Here is a 6,342-nt window from a genome sequence, read left to right on the forward strand (position 1 = left end):
CTCCCAGACACTTCTTTAGATTCCCTGAACCTAGGACAGGGGTGTCAAACTCAAGGCCCGGGGGCCAAATCCGGCCCGCGACCTAATTTTATGTGGCCCGCAAGAGCTTGCTAAGAATATAATATACAATACAAATGGTGTAATTGTTGAATATTTCCTTTCTATTTGCCCTAGACTTCTGCTTTCAGACGTAGTTATTCAGGAAGATATCACCAGAACTGATAATAATCCAATGCAGGGCCAACAATGTAATATAATACATTATTTAATATATATGATATTAAAATTTAAAACCGGCCCTTTGAGTGCCACTATAATGCTGATGTGGCCCGGGATTGAAATTGAGTTTGACACCCCTGACCTAGGATATTTAAACCTGTTTTTTAATTCCCTAACATCTATATTTTAAACCTGTTAAGTTTCTGATGTCGCATTCAACAGGTATGGCTAACTTTGAAGTGCATCAGTTACAAACACGTGTGGCCTAAATGTCACGAGACGCCAGGTTTCCCTGATTGTAATTCTCTTCCCTGCTCAGTGAGTAATTAGTGCATCAACGTTTGTACCTAATTAGCATGATTGCCAGTTCCGACGTATTTCACCATCAGATTTCTGCTAGTGCAGAACAGCTGGGGAGCTTCTCGACTCTACTTGTTTCCTACAGTTTACAGAAGCTTCACCTCCTGAACAGAATGACTCGATGCGATACAAAACACGCATGACTTTATGAGTATGAATATGTTGTTTAGTAAAGACTTTCAACAAGCTTCTTTTCCCATGACCTTGAAGTCCCACTCTCTCTGTTTCACTCGAACAGCAGATCTACTCGTGTGCGGTTGTTTCCTGTTTCAACACACTCTCACTTCCACAAGCATAGCCACAACCTTTCACCCATGTGATGCGTGTGTGTGTGTGTGTGTGTGTGTGTGTGTGTGTGTGTGTGTGAGGAGGTGGTTTGACTGAGCTCTCTTTTGCCCTCACAGTCCCTCGCCTGCACTTGTGTAAATCTCACAGACGCAAAACATGTCCAACATGACAGTGGAGAACGGACCGGAGCCGGACTTGAGGAACACGGCGTACGCGGTGGTGTTTGGATCGGTAACGGCTCTGGGTTTTCCTCTCAATGCCGTGTCTTTGTGGATTCTGTTATGCTGCCACAGCCACAGATCCCCCAGCACCGTCTTCATGATCCACCTGGCCATCTCCGACCTGCTGCTCGCCTTCTCCTTACCCCTGAGGGTCTACTTTCACGCCACGGGGTCCTGGCCTTTGGCTTCATGACGTGCATTTCGATCACGATGCTCTTTCGCAACAACATCCGCTCCAGCTCCATCTTCATCACTTTCATCAGCGTGGACCGGCTGCTGGCTGTGGTTACCCTCTGCGGTCGCGCCACCTTCGAACCTCTTCAAACGCCTGGAAAGCTGCTGTGCTCGCTTGGGTGTTGGTGTTTGGGTTGAACGTCCCGGAGAGCGTGGAGTTCTCGAGGTTTTACTCCAATAAATCCAGATGCTTCGAAGTCGAGGATCACCCGAGATCAGGAATGTCTTGCGTTCAGCCTGTGTTGGTTCTCGCCATGCTGGCAGTGAACGTGGTGTCCACGGTTCTCGTCTCTCGGACTCTCCGCAGACATCTGAATGACTCGGCAAGGGTCTTCAACAAGGTGAACGTCATGCTGATTTTCGCCATGAATCTGATCATGTTCATCGTGTTTTTCTTGCCTGTATCATTGTTTATTTTATTTAAAAAACCGGGACCTGCTCTGACTCCATTGTTATGCCTGTCCAGTGTGAACTGCTGCCTGGATCCTTTGTTGTATTACTTTGCCTTTGATGGTTTCTGGAAGAGAAAGGAGGATGCTGATTCCTCTGGCGGGAGAGAGTAGTGCGTGATGACAATCGATGAGGACAGAATGCATCGGAGTGTGTGTGGGTGTGACATAAAGGCCAAACAACTGAATGATTGTATATTTTACGAATAAAATGTTCACTTTATAATCAACTTGTTCATTTGATGGAAATGTTTGTTTGGTGATCTGACACAGAGATACTGATCCAGATAGCAGTCGACTCATCAGACACATGACCTTAGCACAGCTACAGCTGCGCGTGTGAAAACTAGTTTTTATTTCAGTTCACACCTGAGCTGCAAACATCTGAACATTGGATCTTCGGGCATCTTGGTGAGATGTATTAAATACAAATGCTTCCCTGTGAAACAAAAGGGGTTTCCTATTTTCACAAAACATTTAATATATTATTTAAAGAAAACTCTTGTTGAGGTCAGTCAGTATTGAGGTCATGCTGTGGTTAGATCTGTGTGCTCCTGTTGTAAATGGGGCGAAGCCTGCGAGCTGGTTCAGGCAGTCAACTCGAGCACCAATGATACATTACCATGTGCCGCACCTCGTCCCTCTGACAACCAACCAAACACATTCTCCTAAACATGCCGCTCTATTGAAGCTGCCAGGTCTTCCTGCCTCTGCCTCGCTAGCTGCTGCCGCCGCCACCGCTGCTGCTGCTGTGTTCACTTGCTGCGTTCATGTTCCTGCTGCTGTGTCTCATGTTGCTGCTGCTCGCCTGCCCCCCCATCACCTCAGCTTCCACCTGTAGGCTCGGGGGATCGTTATCTAATCATCACTCAATTGTTCTTTGTAAATCTGTGGAGTCATGAGGCCCGAGCCTAGACGCCAAACTCAAACTATATGCTGCTTCTAATAAACATATTAAGAAACACGCGAGTTGTCTGACTGAACTGAATACTTGTGTGGTTTCCATAACTATTACAGGAAAATACATGAATTTACTTTTTCTTTAAACCACAAAAAATAATGTTTCTGTGGTTTTTAACCTCAAACAAATCCATGCTGCTATTTTTCTTAAAAAACTTAAAAGGTAACATGAGGTGTTTCTCTACAGCAGGGGTGGGGAACATTACATTACATGTCACTTGTTAGACGCTTTTATCCAAAGCGACTTACATACTCAATACTATGGGCAATCCCCACAGGAGCAAGTGTCTTGCCCAGGGACACAACGACATGCTGACTGCAGTGGGGTTTGAACCTGTGACCTCCTGATCCGAATACCAACTCACAATCCACTGCACCACACGCCTCCCGTATACGGCCCAGGGGCCCATTTGGTACGGCCCTCGAGGTAATTTTAATTTTTAAAAAAAGAAATCAAGACCGCAAATAATTCAACAAGCGAGTGCCTGTTTCCTGCCAACGGTCAGGGTCCTTGAACACAACACGAGCCAAACGTGTCATCACGTGGTATATGTCTCGTCTGACAGGGGTGCAGTTCTGACGGAGAGCACCAGAACGTCGCTCCGGCACTTGTTTTCCGCAGTTTCTGCGTGGCTGTGTCTTTAGTTGAAAGCCCAGTGGCGATCTGTTCATCTGTCATACTGATCATACAGTCAATAACGTTGTTGTTATTAGCATCTGGTTAGTACGGAGCCCCCTAGGGGACATGGAGAGGAAAAAAATATATATATTTAAAAAGAAAAAAAAAATTATTTATTTTTTTGTTCAAATTATTATTATTTTTTTCTTCTCCATGTCCCCTAGGGGGCTCCGTAGGTTAGCTAGCTATGCTAACGAATATAAGAAGCTTTTTCTCCAACCAGTGAGGTAAAGGCACATCTTTATATGATCATTATAGTTATACAAAAATAAGAGAATAAAGTAAACAGGTATAAAATACTATATGACAGTAACACAAAGTTGTTATTAATAAACAAGAATACAGTTTGAAAGGAGAGTGATTTGTAAAATATCCATACAGAAAAAGTAAATCTGCTTCCAGTTCTGTTTCATATCGGTGTTGAGAGATGTGTCCATCGATCTCCTAATGTTGCTCTCAAAGTGCACCAGATTGATGCTTTCAACTTCCCGGACCATGCCCTCCGGACCCCCCTAGAGGAGGTTAGGTCCCCCCCCCCCCCCCCCCCCCCCCCCACTTAAATCATGTTTACATGGATAGGAAACTAAATACATTTGCACACATCTTGTGTCCATATCTTTCTGTTTGGGTGGTCACGCCACACCGTGCACGTGCATGCATACACGAGTCATGGTGAGATATCTGGATTGAGAGGTTCTTTTCTTTGCACGGCATGAAAGAAAGGCCAAATGAATGGGCTGGGATTTCTAAGCAGAGGTCAATCATTTGTACGGCCCTCGGAGGATTGTTGAAAAAATCGAAATGGCCTTTGAGAGGAAAAAGGTTCCCCACCCCTGCTCTACAGCGTCACGGTTATAAAACCCCGCAGGATGTCGTTCAGATGTGCTGATAATAGTCCTTTCAACACAAACATTTCAAGTCAGAAGAACTCATATGTTCTGATAATATGTCTTTATGCTTAGATAACAGGCACACATAAGTTGTATTCATTGCAGTAATAATGGATGTAGGTTGTTTTACAGTGTTGCAAGCAGCACATGCAATTATGTGTTGTTTTTGCGCTCAGTTCTTTGCTTTTGTCATCTGCCATATTTCAGTTTCAGTTATAAGACATATGTAGGGGGCATCACAAAATGCTTATGGCTACTTTAATTTCAGTGATAAGACTTAATCCTTCTTCATCCTAGTTAGCTTTTCCTTTGAATCCTTTTAACATAATTTGGCACCGAGTTGTTATAAATGCTGTGATGCCTTTGTGCTTTCTGTCAGAGCCTCGGCACAGCAGCCAGCATCGCTCAAGTCCTGGAAGCTTTAGCCAAATGGAGAGGCAGCTGTATGCGCCTGCAGAAATCGATCCAGAAAAGATTTTGAGAAAATCCAGATGAAACGTCTGGACGTAGACACTGGTGCGGTGGTTGTAACACTTCCAGTAGGAGAAGCATGCTTTAGCTTCAGAGACGATGCAAATATAGAAACGTGCCAAAACACATCTTCCATTATGTTAGAAGAAATCTCATTCGTCTCCGTCTTGAGCTTCAGCCTCAGGATCCATGTGTCTGTGATCCTCTCCAGAATGGAAGGAGTCATCACATACAGAGCGTCAACTAGTTCCTGAGCAGTGTCCTTCACATGCTGATATCTAAGAGAGGGAGTCACACAGTCTCAAGATGGAGGAATGCCGGTTCTTGTTAATCATACATCCTGTCATGAACACAGTACTGAGTTTTTCTCTAAATGTTGGCTTTTTTCTGAAAATCTGAAAATCCAGACTTTATTTCCTCAAAAATTCTGACTTTTTCTCAAAATCTCCAAAAATTAGGACTTTTTCTGAATACTTAAAAATGTTAATAACTCGTCACCTCAGGATCCATGTATCTGTGATCCTCTCCAGAATGGAAGTAGTCATCACATACAGAGCATACAAAGCTGTCCATAATCTTGCCCACATTTACATCTCTGACCTCCTTCAGGAGTACACCCCCTCCCGCACCCTCCGCTCTTCGTCCGTAGGACTTCTCACCGTCCCAAGCTATCGCCTCAAAACCATGGGTGCTCGAGCTTTCAGCTGCTCGGCTCCCAGACTCTGGAGCTCCCCTGCCACGACACACCGACAGTCTGATTCCATAACGACATTCAAAACCCACCTGTTCAAACTGGCATTTTCTCTATAATCTGTACCCTGTGTCCTTTTGTGTCCTTTTGTAGTCAATTTCCTGTAGTTTGTCTCGTCTTACCCCGGCTGATACTTCACTAAATCCACTGTTTTAATTTGTAAGGTAAAATTGTAAATGTAAATTGTAAATCTGTAACCCTGTAAGGTGTCCTTGGGTGGTTTGAAAGGCGCCCCCCAAAATAAATGTATTATTATTATTATCAGCTAGTTCCTGAGCAGTGTCCTTCACATGCTGATATCCAAGAGAGGGAGTCACACAGTCACAAGATGGAGGAATAGAAAGCAGTATTCAATGTTTACTTCAGATTAGCTCCACGTCAGAAATGAGCATGCTTGATGTCTCTCTCCATAGAGGCTGAGTCATCATGTTCATCACATAGCTATCATCTGCCTCAAGCAGTCCTGATGCTCTTCTAGGTCATCACACATCCTGTCATGTTCACAGCTACAGTTGGAGCTCAAACAAGCCGTGTAGGACAGAGAGTGAATACACACACTACACAGAGATGCTGTGAGAAACCAATGTGAGTTTGGAAAATTGCACAATGTAAATCTATTCTCGTCGACCTCAACGATGGAACTATGATCAGTGGAAATAGCCGTGACACGGGACCTTTAATGTCCCCTGGTTTTCCTGCATCGTTTTTTTTTTTTACTTTTCTGCAAACGGAAATGTGTTTTGTTCGATGTACCGTGTTTGCATCTGTAGCCCACCGAGCACGGGGGATTTACAATTAGGACGCTCTGCATGAGTTGCAC

At 44.2% G+C, this 6,342-nt stretch overlaps 1 pseudogene; it reads left to right on the top strand.

Annotated features, from left to right (window-relative positions):
- The first annotated feature begins 924 nt into the window (after positions 1-924).
- Positions 925-2,001, top strand: LOC117457674 (lysophosphatidic acid receptor 6-like; annotated as a pseudogene).
- Positions 2,002-6,342: the final 4,341 nt, after the last annotated feature.

This window comes from Pseudochaenichthys georgianus, chromosome 13 (genome assembly GCF_902827115.2).
Source record: "Pseudochaenichthys georgianus chromosome 13, fPseGeo1.2, whole genome shotgun sequence".
Taxonomy (NCBI): domain Eukaryota; kingdom Metazoa; phylum Chordata; class Actinopteri; order Perciformes; family Channichthyidae; genus Pseudochaenichthys; species Pseudochaenichthys georgianus.